Here is a 23,806-nt window from a genome sequence, read left to right as displayed (position 1 = left end):
CAGCACTCGGGAGGCAGAGGCAGGCGGATCTCTGTGAGTTCGAGGCCAGCCTGGACTACCAAGTGAGTTCCAGGAAAAGGTGCAAAGCTACACAGAGAAATCCTGTCTTGAAAAACCAAAAAAAAAAAAAACAAAAAAAAAAAAAACCCTGATTTAGACTAAGGATCCCACTAAGTTAGTTTGGCAAGAATCCTTCCCCCTAGATGCTCGTTCACACTCAAATTGGGTAAGGTTCCTCATTCTCAATTGTGGAGGTTTGAATGAGAATGGATCCCATAGGCTCATATGCTTGAATGCTTGGTTCTCAGTTAGTGGAACTGTTGGGGAAGGATTAGGAGGTGTGGCCTTGTTGGAGTAGCTATGTCACTGGGAGTGGGCTTTGAGGTTAAAGCCTATGCCAGGCCCACTCTGTCTCTGTCTGCTTCCCGCAGATCAGGATGCAAAGCTCTCAGCTGTTGCTTTATCACTATGCCTGTCTGCTTCTCACCATGATCATGGACTAACCCTCTAAAACTATAATTAAGCCTCCAATTAAATACTTTCTTTTATAAGAGTTGCTCTGGTGATGGTATTTCTTCACAGCAATAGAATGGTAACTGAGACACCAACTCCTGGAACCTGATCACCCTGGCTGGCCTTCAGCAAAACTCTTGTTAAGATGTGCTAGCCAGCACCTTTAATCCCAGCACTTGGGAGGCAGAGGTAGGTGGATCTTTGTGAGTTCAAGGCCAGCCTGGTCTACAGAGAAAGATCCAGGACAGGCCCCAAAGCTACATGGAGAAACCCCGTCTCGACCCCCCCCCCAAAAAAAAGATGTGCTAGCCAGAACTCCCCCTGGGTTTGAAGTCTCTCTTTAGTAAGGTTCCATCTACTGACCTCCTAGTCCTTTGCTAAATTCCCTTTTGGTCCTGCTCTCTTCAGTATGGAGCCCAATTCTGTACTGACTGTGCTCCACTGGAAAAGTCTTAAAATTTGCCCCCATTCACCCTTTTAACTGCCAGATGGGTATATTTCTTTAAAAATACATCTTTATGGATCTGTTTTTAAAAAATATTTATTTTCATTTAAAAATATTTATTTTATGCTTGTGAGCATGTGTGTGTGTGTGTGTGTGTGTGTGCCATATATATGCAGGGGCCTGCAGAGGTGTTGGATCCCCTGGAAGTAGAGTTACAGACAGGTTGTGAGCCACCATGTTGGTGCTAGAAATCAGACCCAGGTCTTCTGAAAGAACACTGGCTGCCAGTGTTCTTAACTACAGAGCTGTCTCTCTAGCCCCTTATTTTTCACTTGTAATTGTGTGTCTGCATGTGTGGTGTATATGTGTGTGAGTTCAGGTTCCTGCAGAGACTAGAAAAGGGCATTAGATCTTCTGGATTTGAAATTGCAGGTGGTTATGAGTCATCAGATGTGGGTGCTGGGAACCAAACTGGTTCTCTGACAACATAGTAAGTATTCTTCAAAACTGGGCCATATTTTCCTGTATTCCTAGTTTCATGTTGGAGGCTTGCCTCAGATGTCTTCTGAAGCTCTGCTGTCCATTTATGTATAAGAAAGTGAGCTTGAGGGGCTGGAGAGATGACTCAGAGGTTAAGAGCACAGGCTGCACTTCCAGAGGTCCTGAGTTCAATTCCCAGCACCCACATGGTGCCTCACAACCATCTGTAATGAGATCTGGTGCCCTCTTCTGGCATCCAGGCAGAACACTGTATACCTAATAAATAAATAAATACATCTTTAAAAAAAAAAAAAAGAAAAAGAAAAAAGAGCTGGTACACTGTATACATAATAAATAAATAAATCTTTTTTTAAAGAAAAAAGACCTGGGTGGTGGTGGTGCACACCTTTAATCCCAGGACTTGGGAGATAGAGACAGGTGGATCTCTGTGAGTTCAAGGCCAGCCTGGTCTACAGAGTGAGTTCCAGGACAGCCAGGGATACACAGAAAAACCCTGTCTCAAAAAAAAAAAAACACCCAAAACTTCTGTGGTTCAATGACAGCCTGCAGTGCACCTGTGAGGAGATGAACGACATCCACACTCCTTATCTAGTCATGGAACAGTAACAGGGTGGGGAGCTGGTGATTGTGAAGGCAATACAGACTCCATCTTGGGTTAGGACCACCATCTTAGACCACCTGCTGTACTCAGTTCCAGGAAGGACCTCAGGAATGTGTCATGACATAGCAAACAGATACAGGGCAATATGCTCCTGCAGACATTGTGTCTGCGGTTTATGGCCTTGAAGATATCTAGATAATCCTGCTGAGCAGCCCAGATAATCCTGTCCAACAAATTGTGGTTCCCCGCCAAAAAGTCCAACCCAATAGTTTCAAATGTGGTTTCATGCCAAAAGTCTAGACCAATAGTTTTTTTTTTTTTTTTTTTTGTAATCACCTTGCCCCATACCCCTTCTACCCAATCCCAATTGCCAAAGCATGTAATTCCCGGCTTGCAGTTTTTCCCGATAAAAACTCTCTACCCCTGGGCCCACTGCCACTGCATTTCCCTCCATCTGTCTGGCAGTGGCCCAGGTTCGAACCTGACGATAAAAGGATCCTTATGTGCTTGCATTAGAAACCAGCTCCTTGGTGGTCTCTGGGGGTTTCACAAAACGGGTACAGCAGGGATCACCTCAGTGAATCAGTGGCAGAAGGGCCAGAGCGAATTCAAATACATCTCCTGCAGTGTCCTCAAGCTTCCATGCTAGTGGGGTGGCTTCTTACTGGCCAGGCCCAGGGCTCTGTGGACCACTTCCGCTCTTGCGAACTCACTTCGGGTTTCCCAAGCACAGTCCCCAAAGCTCCAGCCCCAACTTGCCCTGCCTCTTGCATGTGTGTACCCCTAACATTTCCTGAGTCATAAGGCCCTAGGAGGCTTTGGGAATGGACAGTGGTCTTCACATAAAGTGAAAGCCCATCTGGATCTTGTAGAAATATTCAAACTAATAAAATCGTGACTATTTTAAAAAAAAGAAAAGGAAAAAGAAAAGAAAGTTGGCTTGAAGCTCTGCAGACAGAGGGCTTGTAGGGGTAACACCTGTGGTGGCTGACTGATGGGCTACTGCTGCCCAGAAAAGACCTCAGTGCCAGAGTTTCCCAGGTGGTTCATTCCGCTTCCAGAGAGTGCATTCTTCCTTTTCCTTGGATGGTCCATGTGGTGGTGTTAGGGTACACTGGTTGGAGAGGGAAGACTGATGCTCTCTATAAAGCCTTTGATTGAACCCCCATCTTTTCATTTCTCATCCTGCCTTCCCTTCTCCTTCTTAAGGGTCACCTAGAGTCTCAAGCTTTCCATGGTAGGACACAGCAGGGTTTCTTCTCCATTGGTTGAACCCATTCTTATATGGCTATGGGCTGTCTCTTCTTCCACTGACTTGCCAATTTCTTCTCAGTGTATTCTGGAAACATGTCAAACTGTCCTCTATTGATGTTTCAACATTGTTCTTTTTGTTTAATTGGCTGTGCATCTTTAGAATCTCTTCACCATCATTTTAGAGGATCATCTCAGGTCAGGGAATGAGAAACCTTATTCACCCTAGATGTTTCAAATTCACACCTGGTACTTTGCTTCCCTACTCTGAAAATGACTATAGATATAGCTGAGTCCATAACAAACAAGGCAATAGCTTTAGAGTAGGTATAACAACTGCCTAAGGACCAATGCAAGGAAGTAGGAGAGTATCAGTTAAGAACACAGACTCTGAGGTCAGACCACCTGGATTTGCATGCGGGTACCATCACTTGCTACCCATGAGGCCTTGGAAAAACATTTAATGTCTCTGTGACTTTTGTTCCCTTTCTGATACCATGAGGATAAAAAGAGAGACATATACCTCTCTTGTCTCCTGCTGTCCCTTTCCCCCTGAGATTTAAATCTGCTTTAGAAAGAGACAGTCTTGTTTATCTTGTCTCCAATTAAAATGGTGAACTCTCAGGAGGCAAAGATGCTAGCTTTAGTTATCTTTGTCATCTAATGACATCCCCCACAGATAAGTGGGGAGTAGCAACTTGGAGATGGGTGGACCTAGATGAGGTTTCTGGTCTACCAATTAACAATTGTGTATCTTTGAGAAACTAAATTAATGTCTTTACCACAGCAGCTGTTACCATCTTAATCAGGGTAACTCTGATTATCCGCAGGAGACCCTCAAGATCAGGCCTGCTGACCTTTCCGCATAGAAGGAGGTGGGAGTCATAGTACGCTTACATGAGATTCCAGCCACTCATTCCCTTCTGTGTTTCCATTGCAGTTGGATGCGATTCTGCTCCAGCTGCCTGTGGTCTCCAGGGGTGTCAGGTTAACTGGAGGGAGACCGCCATCTCCGCAGTTACAGGGAAGTCATCATTTGTGCTGGGTGGGACTTTTTGGTGCTACAGCTGTTTTGGGTCACCTAGGCTCCTCTAATTAACCCCTCACCTATGTTCTTGTCAGTAACCCCAATAAGCTCACGGGTTCACCTGTCTTGGATAGACTGACCTTTGTTCGGCCACTAGCATTCTTGGAACTCAGTGTGTCATCCGGGATGACCTTGAACTCACAGAGATCTTTCTGTCTCTGCTTCCCCAATGCTGGGATCAAAGACATGAATCACCACACCCAGCATCACTAGCACTCTTAACTGAAGGAAGTAGATGTTCGTTCACATTAGGCACCATTGGGCTGCCACTTCCTCAGTTGTGTTTTGAGCCTCAAAGAAGATATGCCAAGTGCTATACAGATTCAGGGAACTCTGAAGACGGTTTTCTGGAGGACGTGATGACAAGGAGATGGATGAATGACCGTGATATGTCAAGGATGAAGCTCAGGAAGGATGGATGATGAGAGGGGACTTGGAAGATGTGGGCATTGGACAGAGGTAATTGCAGAATTGTATACCCCCATGCACATGTGGGAGGTGACAAGGAAGGTGGCTGAAGTGACAGGAATATTGAGTGCAGCTGACTTCAGGATGCCGCTAGCTGACCAGGATAGAGAAGGTGGGCAGAGAGCAAGTCTGGTGCTCAGTATCAAGTTTAGGAAGTGGGAAGTTAGAGGCATCGCTTCTATGCAGATGTTCCATCAAGCAGGGGAGGATATGGAACTCCTGTGTGAGAGAAAACCTTGGATGCCTCCTACACTGAACTGCTGCTGGTCACCTAGGAAGATGCTATGCCCGAGAGAACACACTGATGGAAGGTCAGAGAGGCAAAGGTAGACTTTGGGTAAAGGGCTATGCCATCTGAATGTTTCGGCAAGGATTATAGCCCATGGGATAAGATGCTTTGAGAAATAGCAGGAGATCAGGAGAGTCTTATCCCCAAGAATCCAGAAACTGGGACCCATTAGTACCAATATTAGTCATTAATGGAGTATTCATGATATAAAGAACTTATTGTGAACTTTTAGGTAAAATTATGATATTGTGCTGTTTTATTTTGAAGGTTTTTATTTCAATGAGACCAGATTAAGATCAAGCTTGCCGTGTCCTTGTGGCTAGGATAAGTGAGAAAAGCTTTGTAATTAGCTAGTTTCAGGATTAATTTTTGAGTTATATCTTGAACACAGCACACACACAATGCTGCAAGGGAATCAAAAGAGGAAATTCAAGCTAAGAAACAAGGTCCAGATGGCTTAGGGTTAGGTTCCTGGTATCCACATCAGGTGGCTCACAACCAGCTATAATTCCAGCTCCAGGCAGAGTTCTTAGCCTCCCTCAGTGAACACTCACTCTCCAGTGTTGGCTGAAGTTAACACCTCCTGCCTCCTTAGCGGTAGGCAGGTGTGTGTGTGGGGGGGGTTGGGGGTGGAGGTAGAATAAGCCCCATTCTTGGGGTGTGGTAGTAAAGAGTTAGAAGGCCTGTCTGTCATCTGGGAATCAGGATGGGTTTTGCCAAGGAAGGACTGTGTCCTCCATGTGGGCTCAGGGGCCTCAGGGAGGTTTCCCTGATGGTGTCACAGGGGCGGCCCAGTTGGCCTGTGTCTTGTTTGTTAGGCTTCCCTGCAGAGGAATCTTCAGGTTGGGTGTTCTTCCTTGTGGGGTTACCTGGGAGCATCTGTGCTCTTATGGAGCGAGCTAGTTAGGACTTCACAAGCCAGAGCATAGAAGTCAAGTCCCTACATTCCTTCCAGTCATGCCGCTGGATATCAAGAGCTCTTACCTTCCCATGACAGCTTTTCAGATCAGTTCAACCCACTGTCTGCTAGGGTGTATGCTTTTCCACATGACTTGAGACAAGGCTTCAAATGATGCAGGGAGAATAGTCGTAACCCAGAGGGAAACTTCCATAAAGTGGCCTTTGTTTGGAGGGCTGCTGGCCTCACAGAATGCTACCTCTGCCGTTGCGGTTCTTTTCTATCTGTAACTGTTAATCACTACCCAGTCTCAACCCTGTGCTAGGCACCCAGTCTCCTAACACCATGCATGAGCTCTCTCAGATGGTAGAGGAGTGGAGATTCAGAGAGATTGGAAGACTTTCCCAAGGTCACATAACTAGTAAGTATCTAGTCAGAGTTGAAGTGCAGATCTGTCTGACCGTGAGACTACGCACTTTCCATGAAGTCAGGTGCTTGGAAAATACAAAAAGTCACTTATGATGCCGTGACTTGCACACATGGTTAGTTAAGGTTTTATACTTGTTCTTTGGTGATGGCCACGGCTGCTGCTATTTGTAGCCGTGTTCTGGGTGTGGATCACTAGAGTTCCATCACATAACTTCTATAGGTTTCCTCTTGGAATCATGAGATATGGGAGCTGAGCTGCTTCTGACATCCCCATGTTTCTCTATTATTCTCCTAGAGAATGGGCTGTATAGTGGCAGAATGTTCTGGGCATTTCTAACATTGACTCTGAGCCCTACTGGAGATAATTGTCATGCCATGTCTAATAATTGGCATGACTCCTAGTAGCTGGCGTCCTTCATTGAATACACCCATGAGCTCCTCTTTCGAGGAGTTTTGTTGAAAAGGGAAGAAGAGAAATGGAGTGGCTGCTGGGGGAAACGTGGGGTTGAGAGTTCAACTTGTTGGTGGAGTGCTGGCCTAGCAAGTGTAAGGCTTTGGATTCAGTCCACAGAACTGAAGACAAAATAAACAGAACATGTCTGTATGCTGAAAGGTGTATTTGTTTACAAATCATAACCATGTTGATCATTCCAATGAGTTTTTTTGCAGCCTTTCTCCCAAATATATAAATAAATACTCCCAAAATAACATCATTTTTCATGTACTGTTCTGTAATATGCTTTTAGCACTTAAATATATATTAGGGGCAATTTTCCAAGTCATTATGTACTTTTCTATAACATCATTAAGGGATGTATGCAGGCTATTCCAGTAGGTGGGCATATATTCTGTTTTAAGGAATGCATATTTTAATCAGCACGGGAGTGCTTGCTTACTGTCCTCTGATATAAACACATTGTTAACCACATCCCAGGGGCTGCGTTCTCACATGTATTCATGGTCTGTCCATTTGCAATGATATTTCATCTAAGGTATGGATGAACATGTTTGAGTGAAAGACAGAGGAGTGGCTTTAAGGAGCTGGCACTGACAGGACCCAGAGGTGCTGGGGCATGGCTGCTGTATCTCTGGACCCAGAGGAGTTCTAGGTGTGGGCCATCTAATTTTCTTCATTGAAGATTGGGAGGCAAGCTGACCGAATGTGAAGGGGCTGTAAGGTTGCGAGGGCTATGTTGGATGACAGGATAAAGATGCAAAGAGATCCTGACTGACAGGATGATGGCCTAGAACAACCGGACAAGCTGGAAAGGGGAAATTGTATTGCTGTCACAATGATAATGTTTCAAATATTCTTTAGATGATACTTGTGGAGGCTAGGGGACACCTGGGTGGACATCAGGTCCTCCAAAAAAGACAAAGGGATTACCCTCCAGATTCACGTAGGCCCAACAACCTTAAGCTGAGTCCATTTGGATGTAGGTAAGTTAATACTCAGCCCAAACTAGAGAGGAAGCAGACTGCATGATCTAGATCAAGGCTGCTTCAGAGAAATACAAACTAAGCCGTATCTATCCATCCACCTGAGGACACAGAGGACATACATTCCATTCTCCTGCATTCTTACTCAGTAATCCATGCACAACCGTAGTGTGTGTGGCTTCTCATCAAGTAAACAACAAAATCTGTAGGGAACACCAGGCAGCTGTCCTCCAATTCGATTAGAGCTAATATGGAAATTCATGATTCTCGCTGTCTGGAAATAGCATCAGATCTCCCAGGTGGGTACCTCAGTTCTCAAGATTGCCGGTCTTCCCACACCAGTCACAGGCCCATGATTATCTTTCCTGGGTTTCCGGCTGAGCAGCTGTGAAGCAGGATTCCCACATCCTCAAGTTCAACTGGCTAGATGGTTCACAGAATCCAGTGTCTTAGTTACTTTTTTGTTTGTTTGTTTTTGTTTTTGTTTTTCTGAGACAGGGTTTCTCTGTCCTGGCTGTTCTGAAATTTTCTTTGTAGAGCAGGCTGGCTTCGAACTCACTGAGATCCACTTGCTTTTGCCTCCCAAGTGCTGGGATTAAAGGCGTGAGCCACTACTGCCCATCCGCACTTAGTTACTTTTCTATTCTTGTGACAAAACCTCATGACCAAGGCAACTTACAAAAGAAAGAATTAATCGAGGTTTATAGTTCCAGAGTACCAGAGTCCATGACCATCATGGGGAGGGGGAGCATGGGACACCCATGTCTGAATACCACAGTGAGGTTAAGTTTCTAGTTTCAACCTGAGTTTCAGAGGGCACACACAGTACTCAAACGATCTCTTCATCTGCCCTTCTTCAGTGTCCTTTCTGATTTTTTTTTTTTTAAATAATACACTGGGAAATGTATGTAAATGCTTGAATGAGGATGGTCCCCAGTCCTTTCAGGTGCTCCAGAACCATAGCCACAGGATCTCCATGACTTGGGGCATCAGCAGGATACCTGAGAGGAGTTTTGATGAGGGTCCTGTATTGATGGTGTAGCAGAAGCCAGAGGCCTCGAACCAGACCAACGACTCATTACACAATGAACGTTTGCAAGTAAAGCTGTTTGGACTAAAGGATGCACTCACTGTGTGACACACTGCAGCTCCTAATGCCACTAAGATTGATGAGGAGGTGATGGAGAGGTGGGAAAGATAGAGGAGGAAAGTGTTTCTTCTTTCCTTTGATTTTGTTTTGATTTTTTGAGGGTTGTTGTTTTTGTAATTAATATAGTTTATTTATTTATTATTTTTAAATTTTCCTTCTGGAGGAGGATGCTATAACAGTGAAGGGTAGATATGGAAGGACTGGGAGGTGGGTGGGATTGGGGTGCATGATGTGAAATTCCCAAAGAATCATATGTTAAAAAAAAAAAAGAAAGGAAGGAAGGAAAGAGAAGACTCATATACTTACTAGAGAATGGTCAAATTCCCAGTGGCCAGCCCCTTAAAGAAAACTGAGTCCTTCCCCACCCCCACCAGAAGCCATCAACGGTGAAGAGCTACACTTTAGGGTTCCTATCACAAATTGTTAAGAGTTCTCTTCAATGGCTTTCTGTCTAGATGGTTTATTTTTTCTTTTTTTCTGGGGGGTGGGGGTGGAAGATGGGGGTTAGGGAGAGAGGTTGTCACAGAAGCTTTTTATGTCTCTCACTCTCAACTGTGAGTCTGCAGTCATCAATACCACTGCAAAAGAAGCTTCCTTGCCCTTTACAGACAGCGGAAGCAAGGATCATGGACTTTCACATGGTTTCTGGTGACAGCACAAACCACAGAGATCCACATGGTCTCCAGCATCAGCATGGACCTTGGACCTCAGCATGGTCTCCAGTGGCAGTACAGACCATGGACATCAACATAGCCCTCGGCTGCAGCACAGGCCATGGACACCAACATGATTTCAGGCAGCAGCACAGACCAAGGACATCCACATGGCCTTCAGTGGTAACATAGACCACGGACATCAACATGATCTCTAGTGGGAGCAGACCACAGATCCACATGATCTCTGGCCACGGACACTGTCATGGCCTTTGGTGGCAGCATAGGCCAGGTATTTATTTTTCTTTTCTTCTTTTCTTTGGGGGAAGTCACAAGGGTGGGGGTGAACTTGGGAAGACTGGGAAATGAATGTAATCAGGGTGCACTGTGTGAAACTCTTAAATAATCAATAAAAATATTATGTTGTTGGGGGAAAAAAGGTAAAGGCCAACTCCTAGCAGTGGTGGCTGAGATGTAAAGAGATCCACATGCACATAAAAAGAAGTGCTTGCTTGTTTTCCATTCTTGCTGAATGTGTCCATATCTGTTGCTGCTGGTGCTGGTGCTGGTGCTGCTATCATTCTTTCTGAAATTAGACTCTAGCATCTTTGGGGTCCAATGTGGACTAAAAATCAGTAACTTTCTAAGAATCTTCCAAGCCCTTAGTGCTAGACTGGAAGTCTTGGTAACCAGCTCCAGGGACAGCTGTTAGGATCTCAGCTTCTCCGGAGTACAGACATTATTGTACTACCCAACCACCTAATAAATTTCCTTTTATGATATGTATGTGTTCTATCTGTTCTGTAACTCTAGAGAATCCTAATACAGAGAGGACTGGGATCAGGTACATTCAGTGTGGTGGAGTCCCCAGGACTCATACTGGTGGCTTTGTAAGAAGGAGAGAGACCACTGTGCACATGTCTCTTGGTATGTTGTCTTTCACAGGTCCATTTTCTTTCTCTGATGTCATCCACCATGATGTCATACAGCTATGGGAGCCAGGGACAGACCTAGAAGGTGCTATTTGGACTTTTTGCCATTGTGAACTGAACAAACCCCTTTCTGTTATAAGAGATCAACCTCAGGTATTTTGTAGAGTAACAGAGAATGAACTAGAGCAGATGGCCAGGACCAGGTATGGGGGAAAGGCGTGTATTGGTTCTGTGCATTTGCCACTTACAGGAACCTACTGGGAAGCTGTCTGAGATCTGTCCTGCTGGGTTCTTATGGGGGCTTCATTACACAGGTATGGTTGACCGTATCACTGGCCACTGGTGACCAACATAATCTTGAGTTCCTTTTTCCCTTTGTGGAGGCTGGGGAATAGGGCTGACAATCCCCAAAGACTTTAGAAATTCCAGTGATTTTAGCAATTATATCCTAGGAAACAAGATCAAAGAACAAATACCTATTTCAGCATATCATAGTATTACAATAAACCTATGATTTAAATTTTCCTAGTGGCCAGCAATATATTTTAGATAACTTAATAATACACAGTCAAATGTAATTTCAATACATAGTCAATACAAACACGTTCTTATTGAGGGATATTATTTCCTCTCTCTGTATGCTTTTAAAATAAACATATAATAATTGCACATATTTATGTGATATAGTGTGCAATTTGATACATGCCCATTATGTAACCACTAAGTCAGGGTTATTAGCATATTCTTATCATGCAACACCATTTCTTTCAACTGAAGAACTTTGAAATTCTCTCCCCTAGTTGTTTTTGTAAATTAGATAATAAGTGGCTATGAACTGTAGTCCCCACTGTGCTGAAGAACACCAGACCTAAGTCCTCTCAAGTGTATGTAGTTTGGTGTCCATTACCCAGGATCCCACTGTGGCCACTCCTCTAAGTTTTTGAAATCCACTGTATACTTTATACTTCCACATGTCTCAGTTCAGACACTCAATTTTCAGTGATTCAAACGAAATACAGTCTACTGGAATAACGTTGATATGATGAGTTAGTGTTCTCAACTTGACAGAAGCTGCAATCATCTGGGAGATGGGTCTCTGGGCATGCTTGTGGGAATGATCATGATGAGGTGAGAAGACCTGCCCACAATAGGTGTCACCATTCCCTGGCTGCGACCCTAGACTGTAAAAGAGGAGAAACGGAGCCGAGCAGCAGCATGCATTTGCCACTCTCTGCTCCCGAATTGTGGCTGTGATTTTACCATATACTTGAAGCTCTTGCCGTCTTGACTTCCTTCCCCACCATAATGGATTGTTCCCTTGAACTGCAAGCCAGAATAAACCATCTCTTCCTTAGATCGTTTTTGTCACAGAATTTTATCACCACAATAAGAAAAATGAAGACAACCGTGTTTAGTGAAAAATATTTTCTTGCTTTAGTTATTTATTTCTTTTCTATTGTTTAAGGTTTTCATACATGCATACAATAGGTTTTGATCAAATCTACCCCCTTATTCCCTCCTCTCAAATTCCTCCCCTAATAACCTCTACCACTTTCCCTCCCCAACTTCATGTGCTATGTTTTTAAACCCATCGAGTCCACTTAGTACAGCCTGTCTGTGCATGAGTGTGGGACCATTTACAGGAGCATGGGAAGCCTCTCAGGGACCACATCCCTGAAGAAAAGGGTCTCTCCTCTAGCAGCCATCAGTTGCCGGGAGCTTCTCAGCTAGAGCAGGTCTTCATGAGCCTGTCCTCCATTCCTGCTGGGATCTGCTGGCTTGACCTTGTGCAGGTCTTACGTATGCAGTCGCAGCTGTGTGAGCTCACATGTTCAATGGCCCCGTGATGTCTGGTAAATACTGTTTCACTGCGGATGCCTTCTACCTCTGGCTCTTCCAATCTTTCTGCCACCAGCCCAGTCTAAGATTTACCTCAGTTTATTATCTGTAAAATGGAAGAATAATACTCTGCTGCCTAGGATGCTTCCAGAGATGATATAGGCAAGGAATATACTTACAGCCTATGGGACAGCATCTCGGGGCTCTACCCTCAATAATTCTTTCTTTGTAACATGGACGGGACTCTGCCTGGGGAAGGATAGCCATTACTAGTTTTTAGCAGGCTTGTGGTTTAAAGTGACAGGTGGCATTTTTCAGTACACACAAACAAACCCAGCCTCTGAGCTCCCGCATCCCACTGAAAGCTTGCCTTTTTATTTACAGCTTCAGATTGATCTGGATCGATCTGTCCTCAAACCTTTTCATCAAGAGAGTGAAAACAAAGAAGCAAGGAGAGAAGGCTGGGGTTCCTACATCCTCCCTCCCTCCCTCTGCGGGGCGGTGGGGTGGGGCTGCTGGGTGTCTGGCCAACTTCCCATAGTGCGACAAAATGCAACCAGAGATGTGAGGCGAATAAGTTGGCCCAGAGAAGCCCTCTGCATTTCTCTGCAAAAGAGGCCATCACAGGCTTGCCTAGCCACATCTGTGCTTCTGTCAAGTAAACAAAGAATATGTACTGCTCTCAGGCAGGCGCTAACATTAGCTGAGTAAGAGCTCTTTGGGGACCAGGAAAAGGAGGTTCGCATTTGAAAATGAACCACTGTACGTGGATTTATAGCACTGCTTTCCCGACAGAGAGCGTGGAATATTTTTCTCTGGGAGATTAGGGTTTACTAGTGGATTCAAGTGTAACTTTGGAGAGTGGTGGAGGTATTCGATGTGGCAGTATCACAGTATTGTTTTATTGGCAATTAGATTTCAAACTGGCACGAATGTATGAAAATAAGTCTCAATTATGGGCCTGTGAAGTTTCTCCACCATCTGTCAACAGTTTGCTCCTTATGCCACAACATGTGTACCTTTGGAGGGAAAATGATTTAATAGACCAAGAGAGGGGAGGTACAGCTCACCAAGCCACACTGGAGTTTATAGCAGGTGCCTGGACTTACGATCTCTGATGCAGGAGAGAAATTTAAACTCGAATGTGCCCACATTGGTGTATACATACACACATACGTAAACACACCTTTGAAAGTCTCAAACTGGCAGAGATCGAATACAACCTTGGCAGGCAAGAACCCAATTTTCCCACTTGACAGCTGCAGAAGATGAAGTTCACTGGGAGTCATTCACGGATGTTTCTGAGTGAAGCAGTCACGTGAGGGGATGCTGGAGCTTTAGCCGATTGCACCATGTTTCCGCTGGTAAATGTGTGGCAATTGGTTCTCTGGGACCGTTATAACCCTGGTTTGAAGTACTTGCCCATTTTCATGGTGTAAACACTCTACCAGCAGCTGATGTTAACCAGTGATGTGATGCCCTGAGTCTGAAGTTTGGCAGAGCCAGCTCTGGGGTTCACTGGTCAAGGACCTGAGGGTGCTGATGTGGACTGTGGCGTGTCTGCTCGGCCCCTGCTGCCCCACCTGGGCAGAATGCTCTGGTTGTTCCTGGGGTACCCTCTGCTCAGCCTGTTGTGTTTGTGTGGAATGACTCCATCATGATCCATGACCTAGGACCAGCTCACCCAGTTTATGCTCTCTCTCTGCACACCGATTGTTTAGGGTACCTGTAACCCGCAGTGACGCTGAGAGACAGGCTCAAGACTTGGATAGGACTTGGAGTCTATAGGCCTGTGGAGCGCTTGATCTGTGGTGGCCACTTTGTCCCACAGGAGCAGTGCTGCCAGAGGATGGAGATAGACACAGAGGAAAACAAAGCCAAGAGACCGAGGAGGAGCTCCTGGACCCACCCCTTCTTCAAGCTTCCTTTCGGGACTTTTTATTTGGCAAAATCAATAAAATCTCTAGTTTCTTTATCAGCTGTTCCCCTCCTGACAGCTGGGGTCCTAAGAGACAAGTTTGTTTCTGGGGCTTATACTAAAAAATCTCCAGGGTCTTTGGGACCTGCTGATGGGCCAGAGTGTTAGTGTCTCAAAGCCATGAACCCTGGCTAGCATGGCCACTCTTAAAACAAGCTTGATGTCTGCCAAGTTGAAGATACTCAATAAATCTCTGTTAAATGTCTTGATATGGCTGCTTTATTGTGTTGCAGTAGCAAATAGCTCCCAAGCTCAATGGCTGATCATGATAAAGTTTCATTCCTTGCACTTGTCTGCTGTCATTTTTGTTGGCTGTGACTCTGCTCCGTGTTGTTCACCCTAGGCCTCGGCTCGGGAAAATAATTCCTACTTAAGGCATGCTGTTCTTATAGCAGAAGGGAGAAGCGAATACGGGGAGAAGCTTGGGGATGCCTCCTAATGTTTCTGCTTAGATGTTTGTGACTTTTCTTTATGCTCACCTGACCATAAACACCACATGACAGGGAGGTGTGCTGCAAACCACAGGCGTGGGCAGGGATAGATAATCCATGCGTTAATGTTTGAGGCATGATGGTGGGGTGTAATATACAGGCAGCTACATATTGTAAGAGAGAATATGGAGACACAAAAAGGCCTTATCTTGAGAAATCAAGCATTTGAATGTCTACAGACACAGCAATGCCCCTCCTTGGAGCGGTAACCTGGGAGCCCCTCATGTATGGGCACCACTGTGAGATGGACAGATGTGATTACAACATGTTTAGAATGTCACACCGACCACCATCACTCACTCAAATACCTGTCGATGAGTGCATGGATGTATGGATTAGAAAAGAGGATGCTTAGCAACTGAAATGAAGCAATGCTCATGCTGGCAACCCTAGTTAAACCCAGGGGGTCCCAGACAAAACCCCACAACAACATGTAGATAGGATGGAGACTTGATGGGGAGAAGGAATTTAGCGGGAGTGAGACAGGAGTGAGACAGGGCAATGAGGGCAGACAATGACCAAAACGTATTATCTATACATTCATGAAACTGTCAAAGAACAGCAAAGTAAAGCGAACCAGCCTTAGCCTTCAAAAAGCATGGCTGCATCTTAGAAACATAATATTGACTGAAATAAGCCAGTCTACAGAAAACCGCCAGGAGTGATTCCAATTTTATTATTCATTTGTATAGTAAAGGCCTGAGTAAAAACATCAAGGAAGGATGCATGCAGAATTCAGATTTGGTGCCTTTAGGTAGGTGACGCTTGAGGGTGGGGTAGCTGCACACCAGTGACTGCTGAGGCTCTGGCTCGTGAGGAGGGTAGAGAGTCGAAGGAGGGCCTTCTTAATATCGGGGAGTTTGATCTGCATGTGCAACATTTACTCTCGCATTGCTGCTATCAGATATTATCTAAACATTAGATAATTAGAAAAAATGCAAAAAAAAAAAAAGCCCTGATGAAATAAGGAAGTATTTAGGTTTGTTATTGTTTTTGTTTGTTTGTTTCTTTCTTTTTGGTGTTTTTTCCCCCTTTGTTGTTTTTTTGTTTTTGTTTTTATTTTTGTTTTCCAAGAGAGGGTTTGTCTGTGTAACAGCCCTGGCTATCTTGAAATTCAATCTGTAGACCAGGCTGGCCTCAAATTCAGAGATTTGCCTACTTCTGCCTCTGGAGTGCTGGGATCAAAGGCATGTGTCACCAGCACCTGGCTCTTTTTTGGTGTTTTGGATTGAACTTAGGGCCCTGCATATTCTAGGCCAAGGTCTCTACCTATGAACTCTACCCTGTCTCAAGAAATGACTTAGAAGCAGACAAAGGTGATTATAAAGAAGAGCTGTCTGCAAAGTGGGCTGCTTTGAAGCAAATTTGGCCAGATGTGTTTGGGGACAAAATTCAGGGATTTGGGGTCACAGGTGGGGCATTGGATATCCTAGCCCCTCAAGACAGGCCTTTGGCTCAAGTCATTAAGCCTCTCCATAATGGGGGACAATCTGAGACTAGGTTGGGCCAGTGCTACTCTCTTAAGGCTGAAGCTTCACCTGCCCATGAACTCTGCACTGCAGGTCTAGATAGGAGGCCACTGTAGGGTTTATCCAAGATATTTGCATTGCATTGTCTGTCACTGAGATGTGAACCTCTCTGTGTGTACAGAGAAAGCCTTATTCTGGCCTAACACAATGGAAAAGGCCACCTTGGTGGCTAGTGAGATTGGCTTCCTTGGCTTAGGCACTGTGGTGGTTTGAATGAGAATAGGCTCATATGTTTGAATGTTTGGATCCAGTTAGTAGAACTATTTGGGAAGAATTAGGAGGTGTGGCCTTGTTGAAGGAGGTGTGTCACTGGACATGGGCTTTGAGATTTCAAAAGCCCTAGTCTCTCTCTCTCTCTCTCTCTCTCTCTCTCTCTCTCTCTCTCTCTCTCTCTCTCTCTCTCTCTGCCTGCTGCCTTCAGATTAGGATGTAAAGCTCTCAGCTATTATTTCAGCACCACGCCCGTCTGATTCCTGGTATGATGAATATGAACTAACCCTCTAAAATTGTAAGTGGGCCCCAATTAAATGCTTTCTTTTATAAGAATTGCCTTGGCCATGGTGCCTCTTCACAGCAATAGAATAGTAGCTATGACACCGACCATGAATGCTATCTTCCTCCACTGGAGTGGCTTTCTGCCAGAAGACTCCCTGACCTGCTTCAATCTAAGTCAGGAGGAAGACACTTGAGATGATAGACTCTAGGTCTCTCCCAAAGTGATCCATGAAAACTTGGCCCAGGTATCACCATCTACCTGGACAGAACCTGCTACTGTCCATCTCCTGCTACTGAGGGAAGCCCATCATGTTGGGACAATTCCAACTGGTTCAAGTGGTATCCAAGTCTATTTCCTTACTCTGTCAGTGTGTGTGTGTGTGTGTGTGTGTGTGTGTGTGTGTGTGTGTGTGTGTGTTAGTAGGGAGACGGGGCAGTGAGGAGTGTGGAGAAAGTGAGAACAGAAGTGAGGGAACAGTGAGACCTTCTCACTGTCTGAACAAGGAGCATGTCCAGCCCCAGGCTCCCTGAGCTCCCCTTACCCACTTATAGGCATGTGCAAAAGCCACCCTTTGCCCTCTTCTGAGTGGGCAGCATGAAGACCCCTATCCATTTGGGCTTACTTAGTTGTCAACTTGACACAAACCAAGACATACCTAGGAAGAGGGCTTCTTCATTGAGAAAATGCCTCCACTAGATTATCCTGTAGGCAAGTCAGTGAAATAGTGCCTCAATTAGTGGAGGGCCCAGCCCACTGTGGGTGGTGCCACACCTGGGCAAGTAGTCTCAGATGGTTTAAGAAAGCCCACTGAGTAGGCCAAGGAGAGCAAGCCAGTAAGCAGCATTCCTCCATGGCCTCTGCTTCAGTTCCTGCCCTGACTTCCCTCAGTGATGGAATGTGACCTCAGAGTTGTAGACTGAAATAAACCCTTTGCTCCTCAAGTTGTTTTGGCCATGATGTTTTATCACAGCAATAGAGACCCTTACTAAAATGGGCAATCTGGAGGCTTCTGGTTGTAAGTGACAATAGCAGGGGGAGAAAAGGGTAAGTTTTCTTGGTCCAGTTCAACTAACAGAGGTCACCATTAAGTGGAATTTGATTCAGAGCTTGCCTTTTCCTTCTCACTTCCTGGCTCTACTGAAGTCCTGCAGGAAAGGAAGCGTCTATGTGTCCCTGACTATCCCACCAGAAGCCGTGATGTTGACCATGTGTCCTGGCTTGGACACATGCCTCTTCTTTGGCCAGTTACGGCATTGGAAATGGGATGCACTGAGTGGAGAAGCCAGGCCACGTGACTGTAAATGGACATTCCCTGTTTTGCCCGCCAGTTCCCAAATAACCGCTCAGAGGCTTATATTACTTATAAATGTTCAGCTGGTAGCTCAGGCTAGCTCCTACACTTAAATTAACCCATTTCTATTAATCTATGTATTGCCATGTGACTTGTGGCTTTACTTGTCCTTTACCATTTTGCTTTTCTGGTGTCTCTGGTATCTCCTGACTCTGCCCTCCTTCTTCCCATCATTCTCAGTTTGGCTTTCCCGCTTAACTTCCTGCCCACCTACTGGCCTGTCAGCTGTTTATAAACTAATGAGAGTAATACATATCCATAGTGTAGAAACGGATTGTTCCACAGCACACAATATTCTCCAGAACAGATAGAGAGGGGTAGGATTAGCTTCCAGACAATTGTTGTGGGTTCTTGAATGAAGAACAAAGGCCATGAGGCACCAGGAAGGGAAAGGATGCTCAAGGGGGTCATCGATTCCTACCTACTGATGCTCTGGTGATTGTTGGCAATTCAGAGGAACTCTGCATACCCTGAAGATGAAGGTTCATGGACTATAGTGCCAGAAGATGTAATTTTCTCCTCTGGCTGTTTGTCTTTTAGATTTAATTCTCCTACCTATCCCACATTGGCTTGCTCGGTCTCTGCCTTCCACATGTTGAGATTACAGCTGTGTGCTTATGTGAGTTTTAAAAACTATGTCAACTTGACACAAACTGAAATCATCTTGGAGGAAAGAACATCATTTAGGAAAATACCCCCACAAGACTGGGTTGTAGGCAAGCCTGTAAAGGCATTTTCTTAGTAACTGACGGAGGAGGGCCCAACTCATTGTGGGTGGGGCCATCCCTTGGCTGGCGGTCCTAGATTCTATAGGAAAGCAGGCTGAATAAGCCATCAGGAGCAAGCCAGTAAGCAGCACTCCTCCATGGCCTCTGTGTCAGCTCCTGCCTCCAGGTTCCTGCTGTGCTTGAGTTCCTGCTTTCACTGCTTTTGATGATGAACTGTTATATGGAACTGTGAGTGAAACAAAACCTGTTCTCCCCAACTTGCTTTTTGGGCATGGTGTTTCATCACAGCAATAGATACCCTAACTAAGACACTACACACACACACACACACACACACACACACACACACACACACACACACACACTTTGAAGATATATATATATATATACCTTTAAGCGCACAGAACCAGAAAGAATAGCATATCATCTTGGTACCCACCATTCAACTTCAACCATTGTTTGGACACAGGTTTTGACTTTTACAAGTTTCAAATTGGTGCACACTTTGAACCCATTTTTCCACTGTGTGTTCCTTCACATTTGTGTTTAGAAAGAACACAGATGACTATAAAATGGCACGTTCTTGTTTTGACTCTTGCTACAACGCTGAGGTGAGTTTCCAGCAGGATCTCCCCCAAGTGTCCAGTTTCCCAGCTCTGTGTGTCAAATCATGCATCCCGTTGTCCAGTCCTGCGCTTGATCCTCAGTTCTCCTGTGCACTTCCATCTGCTGCTGTCTGCATCCTCTGCTTTTCTGACCTGCCTCTTCAGCCTGGAACTTTGTACATGGATATAGAAGTGCTCATAGTCACTCTCCTTCCTTCTCTCCTGTGCATATTTCTTGCCTAACTCTATCCAGATGAAGCTCAGAATCATTCTTTATAAAGAAAGGGATTTCTTTACAATTGGTTCAAGCCATGAATTTAGTTGGGAAAAAATAAACATTTCATGATTCCCTAGTCACGAATCTAGAAACATGGCACATCTTCCACTATCTCAGGTCTTATAAGTTTGATGCAAACAAAAATATAGTGTGCTTGCCTCCTGTGAGGAACATTTCTGGGTGGTTTATGTCATTTTTGCTGTGTTTATAGATGGGAGGGTTCAGTTTTCTTATTTTATCTTTGTTCTGCACTCTCAGAGTCTTTCTATTTTCGTCGAGTCTGAAGTGGTGTGAGAGGTTCAGATTACATGGAAGAACACCGCTCCCACTTTGCTGCTAATGTCTAGGGCAGGACACGAAGCCCATGCTCACATGGGAGCCCCTTACCCTGCCCTGCCCAACCACGTGTTCTTGTGGAATCATTTGCTCCCCAGACTCTCAGGCTCCTCACTTGGCTAAGGGACTTGGATTATTTTTGTCTTCTTCCTTACATAGTATTTATTTCTAGACTTTTCTTTCTTCTCTAAAAGAATCTGAACTCCTTGGGAGGAGGGACTGCCTCCTTTATAGCTACATATAGAAACACCCCATAATGGTGGAAATTGAGCCCCAGCTTTTGGTATCCACAATAGAGTTCAGGCAGTGACTACTCCCATCTCTGTTCATTACAAATAAAATTTTGCAATAATCTAGAATATTCATCTGGCATATGGATAGTTGTTGACCAGATTGAGACAGACCTACTTCACTGAGATCTATCAATCAAGTTCTAGGTGATCGTTCAGAAAGTATCCCATCAGATCCTATGCTGTCCCAGTGAGAAGGGTGCTACCCCTGCCTTCGTTCAGAGAAGGCGAGAAACTAAGATCTCACAGGCAGGGGTGTGTGGGAAGAACACTAACACTCAGAGTGCTCCCAGCTGGCTGATCGTGATTCCCCTCCCCACCCCTGCAATCCACTGGAGAGCCTGACAGTGCCTCAGGCTAAGCAGTAGCTGGAAAGGCTAGTCTGTTTCCTCTCTGCTTTTGTCACTGGTCCTGCTTTGAGCAATTCAGTCACACTGCATGCTGCATGCTGTGTGGTGGTATTGTGTTCCCCAAAATATTGTGCACCCTAATAAACTTATCTGGGGTCAGAGACAGAACAGCCACAATATTAAACATAGAGGATTTTTTTTAAAGGTGTGTGCAGTGGTAGCACACACCTTTAATCCCAGCACTTGGGAGGCAGAGCTAGGCAGAAATCCATGTATTCAAGGATACAGCCAAGCATGGTGACTCATGCCTTTAATCCCAGGGAGTGATGGTAGAAGGCAGAAAGGTATATAAGGCGTGAGGACCAGGAACTAGAAGCTTTTGGCTGGTTAAGCTTTCAGGCTTCTAGCAGCAGTTCAGCTGAGACCCATTCTGGATGAGGACTCAGAAGCCTCCAGTCTGAGGAAACAAGACCAGCTGAGGATCCGGCGAGGTGAGGTAGCTGTGGCTTGTTCTGGTTCTCTGATCTTCCAGTTGACCCCAATACCTGGCTCAGGTTTGATTTTATTAATAAGAACGTGTTAACATTCATGCTACAATGCTGTCCTCCCCAACCCCTATTTTTAGCATCTTTAAAACAGGCCTGTATGCTGGGCCATGGTGGCGCATGCCTTTAATCCCAGCACTCGGGAGGCAGAGCCAGGAGGATCTCTGTAAGTTCGAGGCCAGCCTGATCTACAAAGTGAGAGATCCAGGACAGGCACAAAAACTACACAGAGAAACCCTGTCTCAAAAAACCAAAAAACAAATAAACAAACAAAGCAACAACAACAACAACAAAAAAAAAACCAAAAAATCCAACCAACCAAAGAAACAAACAAAAACAAGGCCTGTGACCAGTTACTCCTCAGTTGCTGTATCCCCACCCACTGAGTCGCTGTCTCAGCTGACCCTTGCTCTTGTGACAAGAATGGCAGCCTGCTGGGTGGTGAAGAGGGTCCAAAATGAAGGGGACCCAGAGAGCAGAGGCAAGTGACTTGAAGCTTGGTATGTGATGGAGAAATCAGTGGAAGTGAGGCAGAGGTAGCCACTGATTGTGTGGCTTTGTGCACGTCTCCAGCTTCCTCGGCTTCCGTTTCCTCCTTGCCTAAATGGTGTCTAGACACCTCCGATGGGCTAAGATGATGAACAGCCACTGTAGAAGTTCACCCTGGACCGGACAATTTGGGGCATGTAGAGGGTCTTCGCTGTTATTTGCACAAAAAGCGATAGTAGAAACTAAAAAGAAGGAAGCAGGCTACATGGAATTTCTCCACCTGTCTCTGGATGGTGGGGTCCCTTTGTGGGGCACAGGGGTCAGAGGGGCATTGGCTGTGTGGGCCTCAGAGCATGTCTAAATCACAGAGATTTCATTACGAAGCTCTTGGACTAAGTGCATTTCAGGAGTGTACCGTGGCAGCAGGTCAACAGTAGAGAGGATGGCGACATGCTCGGTTGGTGAGGACGAGGACCAGTTGCTATATGTCTTATAATCGTTCTGAAGACAAACTTGGATGGGTCTTCTAAGTAGTAGGCACTATGGCTTTTCCCAAGATAAGGATCAACAAACAGGCCAGTAGGCTTAAGTATTTTAAAAACAGAATTGTTGCCGGGCGGTGGTGGCGCACGCCTTTAATCCTAGCACTCGGGAGGCAGAGCCAGGCGAATCTCTGTGAGTTCGAGGCCAGCCTGGACTACCAAGTGAGTCCCAGGAGAGGCACAAAGCTACACAGAGAAACCCTGTCTTGAAAAACCAAAAAACAGAATTGTTGTTTTTTATTTTATGTGTTTGAATGTTTTGCTCTCATGAATATAAGTACACCTCATGTGTCCAATGCCTGAGGAAACTTCGGGTGCCCCAGAACTGGAGTTACAGGTAGTTGTAAGCTGGTGTGTGGAGGCTGAGAACCTTTGCCTGGCCCTCTGTGAGAGCAGCAAGTACTCGGAACTGCTGAGCCACCAGCTCTCCAGCTCCAGGCTTAGGCAGTTTTAAGCCCCATTATGCTATGGATCTGGGAATGGGAATGAATGCCAGGCCAGTTGTGCAGCTCAGGAGATTCTCAATCCTTCCCAGCCTCTCCCTCAGTTGGGTGAGTCAGAAACGGAGGAGCAGGACTCTGCGGTTGGTGTTAATGAAAGGTACCTAAGAGATTCCGGTGTATGGTCACAGACTGGCAATACCTGAGCCAGAGACATCTACGGGGAAGGCAGCAGAGTGCGGGGGTGACAGAGACCAGGCAGGGCAGACACGATCTTGTGTGAGTTGGTTGGGACATGAGCAAGACAATGGTCATTCCTCTAGGTCTATGAGTTCTGCATGCATGGGTGGAGTCATCTGCGGATTGAAGAGAGTTGAAAAAGAAATTGCACCTGTACCCACCATGTGCCCACTTCTCTTTTCTGCCATGACTCCTTAGATGATGCGACATGAGCATTGTTCACTCACCAGTCCATTGTGTGAGGTATCATTTATCCACAGGGGCTGTGAAGTTTCCAGGAGGATGGAGAGTGGAGCAGGTTATATGCAGACACTGTATCACTTTATCTAAGATCTCAGTGTCCTGAGAGAAAGGATGGAACCAGCCTCATGGGTACCAAGGTATTAATGTATGTGACTGGGGGTTTCAGTGTTCCTGTGTAGGCACTTACACACTTATATGATGTATCTATGGATAGGCATGAATGTGAGAAGGTATGTGGTGTGTATGCACGAGCCTGTATACCTGTAGCATTGCATATACATGAGTACAGACAACTGCATTTGTGTAGTTATGGGCCCATGTGTGTATGTTCACATGGTATTATAATCATGGATATTTATGAGTGGGTGTGTGAGCATATG

General features: G+C 45.3%; 1 protein-coding gene and 1 long non-coding RNA gene across 2 annotated transcripts in view; both read left to right on the top strand.

Annotated features, from left to right (window-relative positions):
• Nucleotides 1-23,806, top strand: part of Rps24 (ribosomal protein S24) — a 146,660-nt gene that overhangs the window by 66,977 nt on the left and 55,877 nt on the right. The window lies entirely within an intron of this gene.
• LOC121832236 (uncharacterized) overlaps nt 23,463-23,806 on the top strand; it is a 30,622-nt gene continuing 30,278 nt past the window's right edge. The window contains exon 1 of the long non-coding RNA XR_013042268.1: nt 23,463-23,563. This is a non-coding gene — a long non-coding RNA (uncharacterized LOC121832236). The remainder of the gene's footprint in view (nt 23,564-23,806) is intronic.

The sequence above is a fragment of the Peromyscus maniculatus genome, chromosome 9 (assembly GCF_049852395.1).
Source record: "Peromyscus maniculatus bairdii isolate BWxNUB_F1_BW_parent chromosome 9, HU_Pman_BW_mat_3.1, whole genome shotgun sequence".
NCBI classification, from domain to species: domain Eukaryota; kingdom Metazoa; phylum Chordata; class Mammalia; order Rodentia; family Cricetidae; genus Peromyscus; species Peromyscus maniculatus.
The sequence above is the reverse complement of the archived record's forward strand: the minus strand, read 5'-3'. Positions and strand labels throughout refer to the sequence as shown.